A 10,746-nucleotide genomic window follows, 5' to 3' on the forward strand; every position below is an offset into this window, starting at 1 on the left:
AGAGAGAGAGGCTTGTAATTACTTATCATTACAGAGGCCCCTTGTAACCAGAGGCAATTTTTCCCTTTCACTCAGCATGCTCAGAGTATGAACTCTGAACCATGCAATCCATTATTTGGTTCTTTTATTCGTGAATATAATGAATGATTCAGTTTTACGGTTTTTTTTTTTTTTTCCTTAATAGTTTTTGGTGTTTTTCTTTATTTTGTTTTGTGATTTTGTATGAGTTTTTCTTGTCATTACTTGCGTTTTACACATATACGTTTATTTCTATGAGATAAGAAAGTTAACAACTTTTTCCATAATAATGATTATTATGATCATGATTAAAGAACGCTATAGATTTGCCTGAATGGTTTTTATAACTGACAAATTATATTTAAGCAAATCAAGGATTCCGTAAAATTCCCATTTGCTGCTTGATAATGATGATAATAGTATTGACAATAATGATGATAATCATAATAATGATAGGAGAGCAAATCTGTATATTAATATTTCTGTTAAATGTATTAAGAATTAAGATACAAAGAAAGCATTTCTGTAATATGTCTTAGGAATTAAAGTACAAAGAGAGCATTTGAGAATATGTCTGTAATATGTAATAAGATTTAAAATAAAAGGAAAGCATTCGAGAATATTTATGTATATGCATTAAGAATTAAAATACAAAGAGGCCATTCGATAACCTGCTCAATTCTCTTTTTCAAAAACCTAAGAGTTGAAACAGTGTTTAGAATTTCGATGTCAAAAGGCAAATTGTTTGTGTTTATTTTTTCCGAAGAGAAACCAGCCAACCGCCTGGAACGCCGCCTAATTGGTATAGTTCTGTATCTCGCTCGCTCTGCAAACTGACATCTTGGGCGTTTGTAACATGGATTGCTGTATGCAACCGTGTTACCTGATCGGGAGGAGGAGAGGTTATCGCAACATCGGAGATCCCAAGAGAAATGTCATCAGTATATATTAGCTTTATCAAAATTCTTCATAAAATATCTCTATATTAAGTGTATGTTCTATAGTAAAAGTACTATTTCCATCCAGTGAATGAGTGATGTTTATTGCAAAGTCTTCAATATTTTTTCGGATACTCATTGTTAAAAGGATCTTAGAATTATTCAAATTAATGCAGTTGTTGCTGTGACGTTTTTCAATGTAAGTTGTAATATTTTCTGTGTTGCTGATTAATATGTGAAATCTCCAGTCACTTAATAATATTTTAAAGAAATATTAATGTGGATTTGCTCCCCTACTTTTCCTCATGCTGATATTAGTGATTCATAATATTGATGAAAGTAATACGTATTATTATTATTTTGATTATTGTGTTAGCTTATAGAAATTCAATCTAATCATTAATAATTTGCATAATTATTATACAGTCTTGTTTGATAGTAGTTCTTGTGAGTGAGAGATAGTGACCTGGCATAGTTCGAATCCCGCTCAGGCTCGATAGTTTCTTGTAGTACCTGCGACCTCACCATCCCTGTTAGGTAGGGATGACGGGTTTATGGGAGCCAATTATTCCTAACCTGCTGAATCATCAGCAACCATTCCCTGGCCCTCCTTGGACCTAGCTTGATGGAGAGGAGCCTTGGGTGCTGATCATATTTATATATATGGTCAGTCTCATAGTTTTGTCCTGCTTGGACATTGATATTGTCCCTTGCAATTGCCATTCATGAGCAACTTTTGGAATATTTAAATATTTGAGAATTGAGGAATTCTGTCAACCTGCAGCAGTCATTTTCCGACTTCTTGGCTGTAAGTGATAACGTTTCCTGAAAAGTTCAATACAAGGCTTATAGGAAACTTAGTTTCTTCCTAATGTGTGTGTATATATATATATATATATATATATATATATATATATATATATATATATATATATATACTCTTATTTGTGATATTACACTCATATGATTCATTCATTTATCGGCATTTAGTCCATTTACATCATTGACTTTACTCTTACTTCAATTTCTCCTCTTCTAAACTATTTAAAGCTCTTTCACCGGTATCTGCAGCTTCTCTGCATGATCACTAGCTAAGAGTCTTTCGATGACTGTCTTCAATACAGATGAGTAAGAAGAGTTGGGTTTCATTTATGACTTGTTTTCACTTTTATTAGTTCGCTTGTATTTTCTCCTGAGAGAAGGTACTTATCAAAAGTAATAATATATTAACCTTTGCTTATTTCAATACAAATCATATTCAGGGATATTCTTATAGATAAAAATAGTAGTAAAGTCAGAGGAGCATTAGAATATAAATTTCTGAAATATGTTTATATATGAATTGGTTGAAACCTAGCGTTATGTTTTTAGCTGGAAATTTCTTGGAAAATGAGAAAGTGAGCTCTCAAGCTAAATTACAGGAATCCAAACTGTTATATTTCCTATAATGACATAAGATTGCTTGTAACTTATGTATTTTCAGAGGTCTCATCGTGTCATAATTTATATTATATAGAATAATTGGTTAAATAAAATTGCGGAATTTCCCCTTTTATTAGCAACTCCTGGGGGTTTAGATCTAAGCCTAAACACTAGTAATAAAAGGAAAAAAATATCACATTTTCACTTAACAATGTGGACGGGCTTTAAATTGACTTTTTATCTGACTGGCAATACTGTATCTGTTTTCAAGATATTAACTTTTTTTAAGAAACAGGTTTTATACATAAGATTTAGATTTATAGTTATCAGAGATTTTACCCCGTAATTTATTTTTTCATCATCTATATGTTCTGCAATTTTTTTTTTTTTTTTTTTTTTTTTGGTTTTTAGTATTTTTATTCACAAATTTATTTATACAAGCTCGAACTTCACTCATTGAGCTGGTTAATTTCCTCCTTTTAATAGTAAGTAGTAGGTTGGTCAGGGCACCAGCCACCCGTTGAGATACTACCGCCAGAGAGTTAAGGGGTACTTTGACTGGCCAGACAGTACTACTGTACATTTTATCCTTCTTTCTGGTTACGGACCCATCCTTTACAGATTCTCCTCTGTCCTCATACACCTGACAACACTGTGATTACCAAACAATATTTCTTCACCCAAGAGGTTAACTACTGCACTGTCAATGTTCATTGGCTACTTTCTTCTTGGTAATGGTAGAAGAAACGTTTTAGCTATGATAAGCAACTCTTCTAGGAGAAGGACACTCCAAAATCAAACTATTGCTCTCTAGTCTTCGGTAGTATCATAGCGTCTGTACCATAGTCTCCCACTGTCTTGGGCTAGAGTTCTCTTGCTTGAGGGTACACCCGGGCTCTCTATTCTATCTAATTTCTCTTCCTCTTGGTTTGTTAAAGATTTTATACTTTATATAGGAAATATTTATCTCACTGTTGTTAATGTTCTTAAAATATTTTATTTTTCTTTATTTCCTTTCCTCACTGGGCTATTTTCCCTGTTGGGCCCCCTGAACTTATAGCATCCAGCTTTTCCAACTAGGGTTATAGCTTAGCAAGTAATAATAATAATAATAATAATAATAATAATAATAATAATGACCAGCAATCGATGAATTTTCCATTATATATTGATATGACTGTAGGATGAGGCTTAGTCCTACTCTTTGCACTGGTTGAGATTGATATTGGTTAGAATCACACTTTAAAGGTTTAAAGGCCGCTCATGAATGACAGAAGCAAGGGACAGGAACATTGCCCTATAGAGCAGGATAGTGCCCTAGAGACTAACCATATATACATAAGATCAGCGCATAAGCCCCCTCTCCACCCAAGCTAGGACAAAGGAGGGCCAGGCAATGGCTGCTGATGACTCAGCCGATAGACTTAAAGACTCCCTCAAAACCCCCATCCTTAGCTAACATGGATGGCGAGGTTGCAGCTACCAAAGAAACTAACGAGCTCGAGTGGAACTCGAACCCCAGTCTGGCGTTCACCAGTCAGGGACGTTACCACATCGGCCACCACAACCCTTGTATACTTATATAATGTTACTTTTCATTACTTCTCTTGCAGTTTATTTATTTCCTTGTTTCCTTTCCTCGCTGGGCTATTTTTCCCTGTTGGAGCCCTTGGGTTTATAGCACCCTGCTTTTCCAACTAGGGTTATAGCTAAGATAATAATAATAATAATAATAATAATAATAATAATAATAATGATAATAATAATAATAATAATGATAATAATAATAATAATAACAATAATGATAATAATAATAATAATGATAATAATAATAATGATAATTAATATAATATGTGAAGGCTTTGAAGACTAATTTTGAGACTTCATCTAAAATATAATTATTGTTGAGTAAATAATTTTGCGTAAGAATCCCAACTTCATCATGGTGGAAGCAGTCCGAGCAAATCGGGAATCAACTCCAAATGAATGAATAAACAAACAAACAAACAAATGGCCCCACATCCACTTTCCATGTCAATAGAAAACAAAAAAAGGGAAAAGTACGAATTAAACTTTCCAACGGTTCTCTCAGCTAATGGCAGTTACTCGAATGGAGAAGTCCTAAGCTGTGTTCTTTTGAGTCGACGAGAGATGAAGGAGGCCTTCTCACTTCATCCTGGGGACCAATTGACTTGTTTAAAAGGTTTTTGCTTATATTCATTTTAAACGTCGATGCCGAGAGTTACTTGTTTCTCTCGAGTTCGTAAGTTTTTTCCAAGACTTTGATTGAGTTGGATGGATTTTCTAAGGAGAAATATGTATGTATGTATGTATTATTATTATTATTATTATTTTTATTATTATTATTATTATTACCTAAGCTACAACCCTAGTTGGAAAAACAGGATGCTATAAGCCCAAGGACTTTAACAGGGAAAAATGGACATGTGAGGAAAGGAAATAAGGAAATGAATAAACTACAAGAGAAGTAATGAATAATTGAAATAAAATATTTTAAGAACAGCAACATTAAAATATACTGTATATACTGTAAAATCTTCATAACAACGTGAGAAATAAGATAGTGTTCCCGAGTGCACCCACAGGCAATAGAACTCTTTTTCATATATAAACTATAAAAAGAGACTTATGTTAGCCTGTTTACCATAAAAAACATTCGCTGCAAGTTTAAACTATTGAATTTCTTCTTATTTAAATATCTGATCAAGATATGTTAAGTCGCTCTAAGGACGTACTGTCTAATACCAGTTTGCGATCGCGATGATTAAAGTGATTTATTCATATATTGAAACTCAATGTTCATTACATTGTATATTAGAAACAAATGTTTTAAATACTTGAAAACTTGCGGAAACTCAAGCAGTGTATAAAGAAGCAAATAAGGAAGCTACAAGTTTGAGAAGGTATCCCTTCTCCCATCACCTTAAAGTGGAGAGTGATGTCCTAAACTGTTTTTGAATTATCTTCTGACATTTCAGCCTTATTGATTTCATTGCAAGTCTATGGTTGATTTTTATTCTGTGTTCGTTTCCAAAGAATATGAGACGTTAAAATTACTATGATTTATTTCTAATGTAGCTTATTAAATTCCAGTTTATTACCCGTACACACACAAATAAATACAATCTCGATTTAATGTAATAGACTTATATATCATATTAATTTTCTTCCAAGAAGTCTGTTGCGAATTTTTTTTCCATTTTCATAATTCACTTTTTTATTTTAACACTCTTATTCTTTTATCCAGTATTCCAGTCCTTCTCATTCCTCTTGAAAGGTACATATTCAAGATGACTGAGAAAGATTGGAATACTAGTTAGAGAGAATAGGAGGTTTGCAATAAGAAAAAAAGAGAAAAATTATGGAAATAAAAATTGAAGCAACAGACCCCATTGTGGAAGAAAACGTCTATGATACATAAGTCTATTACATAAGATCAAGCGTGAGCGTGTTTGTATGTACATGGGTAATAAGAGAAAATTTGAAAATTTAATTTAAAATGAAATCCAAGAATGTCTATCGTCTATAATGTTCTTTGCAAACGAACACATTAGAAATGAATTTAAACTTTAAGAAAAACACATGTGTCTGTTTTTTTTTTTTTTTTTTTTTTTTTTTTTTTTTTTTTTTCGTAGTTGACTCATTATTATCCAACAGCGCACCCTTTACTACAACCTGATACTCATTGTAATATGTAGTCTCTACCATATTTCATTCTCCTTATTTGGGAAACTTCAGTTCACTTCATAAGAAATAATTTAAATATTTTAACCAATGTTCCATGAATGGCGTCACTCTCAATCCCCCTTCTCATGGGCTCTTCGCAGTATCTTAGATTGGTTGTTGTCTATTGTCTCTCCAGAGGCTTTCTTCACATCATAATATGTTATTATTATTATCATTATTATTATTATTATTATTATTATTATTATTATTCCCTAAGGCCATCTGACTTTTAAAGGAAGATTCCATATAATATCGAGCATCCTTTGATTATACAAGAACTTACAGCACATATATATGTATATATATATATATATATATATATATATATATATTTATATATATATATATATATGTTGTATATAAATATACATATATATCTGTATATATACGGTATATATATACAGTATATATATATATATATATATATATATATATATATATATATATGTGTGTGTGTGTGTGTGTGTGTATAAATATGTATATATATATGCATATATATATACATATATATATGTTTTATATAGATATACATATATATCTGTATATATATATATATATATATATATATATATATATATATGTATATATATACATATATGTATATATATATATATATATATATATATATACTGTATATATACAGATATATATGTATATCTATATACAACATATATATACATATATCTATCTATATATATATATATATATATGTATATATATATATATATATATATATATATATATATATATATAATTAGATAGGGAGATAGAGATATATCCCTTATCTAATAAAGAGTAGGAGTCTGGCTATACACGCACATACACACACACATACACGCACACACACACACACACATATATATATATATATATATATATATATATAAATATATATATACATATATATATATATATATATATATATATATATATATATATACTGTAGATATATATATACATATATATATATATATATATATATATATATATATATATGTACTGTATATACACACATATATATATACAGTATGTATATATATATATATATATATATATATATATATGAAAAAAGATGAAGGCCTTCATTCTGCGATACGATATACATACATTTATACATATATATGTATATATATGATATATATATATATATATATATATATATATATATATATATACATATATTTAGACATACACACACACATATATGTATATATATATATATATATATATATATATATATATATATATATATATATATTTATATATATATATGTATATATACATATATATGTGTATGTAAGTCTAAATATATATGTATATATATATATATATATATATATATATATATATATATATATATACATATATATATATCATATATATACATATATATATATATATATATACATTTATATATATACATATATATGTATATATGTATATATATATCGTATTGTAAAATGAAGGCCTTCATCTTTTTTTCATAATGAACCCAACTAAAGTTGCATTTATTAATTAGTTTTTCCAATAAATTCTACAATGGAAAATGATGATTCTACATTTATATGATTATAGATTAAACTGAAATATAGTTTTTACTGTAATTACACAGTTATCTAGTTTTGACATCATTCGTGGTACCAATTATCATAATTATAGGTCGGAATTGAAAATGTAATTTTGGTTTCTCTATATATTTTCGTATGTGTTTTTGCATCGAATATCAAATTGCAGTGATAAGATCCCTCCCACACTTCATATATATATATATATATATATATATATATATATATATATATATATATATATATATATATATATATATATATACATATATATATATATATATATATATATGTGTGTGTGTGTGTGTGTGTGTGCTTATATATATATATATATATATATATATATATATATATATATATATATATATGTATATATATATATATATATATATATATATATATATGTGTGTGTGTGTGTATGTATGTATATATATATTCATGTATATATATGAAAGGACATTCCTAGGCCCTTGTCCTGCAGGGAATTATCAACGGCTGGTGATGATAATATAAATATATATATATATATATATATATATATATATATATATATATATATATATACATATGTATGTATATATGTATATATACATATATATGTACGTATGTATATATACATATATATATATATATATATATATATATATATATATTTATATACATATATGTGTGTATGTGTATATATGAAACGACATGTCTGAGACCTTGTCCTGCAGTGAACTATCAACGGCTGATGAGGATAATAAATTATATATATATATATATATATATATATATATATATATATATCCTTACAAAGCTGGTCTAACATAAGTAGATTATTTTTATTCACATTTTCATTTGCGTACTTAAGATATGTAGGCAGCTCGTGAGGTGAGTACCACTCACGTAAGATTAGGTAAATGTATGTAAATTACATAAGACTGTGGTCATTCATTTAGCTGTATTTTCATTCAGTTCCGTCCATGTAAATTTACGTTATTTTATAGAATTGAATTTTTATTTCTCGTAGTTTTATTATGAAGTCTTATGTAAACTTATTATTGTTAAATGGTATGCTGAGTGACAGCCACTAGGGATTGCATTGTGTTTCGCCGTGGTTTGGATATTCATGAAGGTTCTAGACTAAAGATTATTCTCTTTATTTTTAATGTTTTGAGAGGAGGTTGATGTAGTTACCCGAGATTGTTGCCTCGTTGGGCGACGAATGAACCCCTTTTTCAAATTGCCAAGTTGGCAACCTGATGTCGGGAGAGGCCGTTTGGACCATGCCCCCACACTACGAAAATTATCAACTAGAACTTTCTATAATGAATTAAGATGATAAATATAAGGGCCTAGTAATATATATGAAACAGAAATCCAGCATGACCTTTAGAAAGAGCCAACATCAGACAGTCTTCTTGCCACCATCTATCCAGCCACTACGAATTTCCTCTCCAACATAGTGTTTTCTCTCAACTGTGAATTTTGTTTATTCAAACATTGGAATTTCTGTTGGTTAGATTTTAAGAAGTGCTGTGTATATGTGAATACACTTATATTGGGAAAATTAATTAGTTTTTGTGACTGGCCCTGTGAGATTTAGTTAAATAGTGAAGCGTATTTAGTTTTGCTTAACTGTTCGGTAACCTTATGTGAGCCCTCAGGGCATAAAAGTAACAGTTATGTATATGGAAGTGTAATCATTGTTTATTTACTTTAGTGTTAAAGTGTCAACTTTTTTCATTAATTGTCAAAATTACATATTTTCATTAATTGTCAAAATTACATATTTTCATAAATTGATTTCTAGTGAAAAGAGTGATTGTATAATTCTTAAAGTGTCAATTTTGTCTTGAGTGATTTATTTTTGGTATAATTTTTTTTAATTGTTATTTTATTAGAATAATTATATTTTTGTAAAGTGTGTAATATTTTGATCACCAACAACTATTTCACTACTTGCTCGTATCCCTTGACTAAGAATTGAAATAAGAGGTTTGTTTTAGAATAGTTCCCGTTAAAGGTAAAGCAATCGCTCAGGTTTGATTTGAGTGTAATGTAACGAGACCTTTAGATATTCAGTATTCATATATATCACTGTCTGGGAGTTACGTATTATTCTCAGAGCTCGGAGGTTTTCTCTTGAGTATCAGATTATGTAATATAAAGCAGGTGAGTTTTGGAGCTCGGGAATTTACGTAATTTGCTAGTTTTATATATATATATATATATATATATATATATATATATATATATATATATAAAGAGAGAGAGAGAGAGAGAGAGAGAGAGAGAGAGACCAGCTTCGTAAGATATATATATATATATATATATATATATATATATATATATATATATATATATATATATATATATATATATATATATATGTATATATATATATATATATATATATACATATATATGTATATATATGTATACATACATATACATTTACATATATATATGAATATATATACATATATATATATATATATATATATATATATATATATATTCTTATGAAGCTGGTCTACATAAGAGTAGATTATTTCATTCACGTATTTTATTTGTGTAGTTAAGAGATTTATAGCCATTTGTAATGTGAGTTTCATCCACATAGGATCAAGTAAATGTATGTAAATTACATAAAACTTTCATCATTCATTTAGTTGTATTTTCATTCAGTTTCATATATGTAAGTTTACGTCATTTTAAAGAATCAAATTTCTGTTTCACGTTGTTTTGTTACGAAGTCTTATGTAAGCTTGTTAAAAAGTATGTATAACATACATGAGGTATGCTGGATGATTCAAGTTAGGGATTGCGTCATGTTTCCACGTGGTTGGAAAACGCAGTTATGTTCTAGACTAAAAATCATTTTTTTTTAATGTTAATGGAGGAGGTGGGAGTAGTTATCTGAGCGAGCTGCCTCGTCAAACACCGATAGTACCCGCTAGACCTGGCTCCCACGCTTCCAGAAAGCCAAGCTGGAAGATTCTGGAGTGAATTAAGTTACATATAAGGACCTAGTAATGCATAGGAGACAGAGAGATCCAGCCTAACATCCC

Source organism: Palaemon carinicauda, chromosome 35 (assembly GCF_036898095.1).
Source record: "Palaemon carinicauda isolate YSFRI2023 chromosome 35, ASM3689809v2, whole genome shotgun sequence".
NCBI classification, from domain to species: domain Eukaryota; kingdom Metazoa; phylum Arthropoda; class Malacostraca; order Decapoda; family Palaemonidae; genus Palaemon; species Palaemon carinicauda.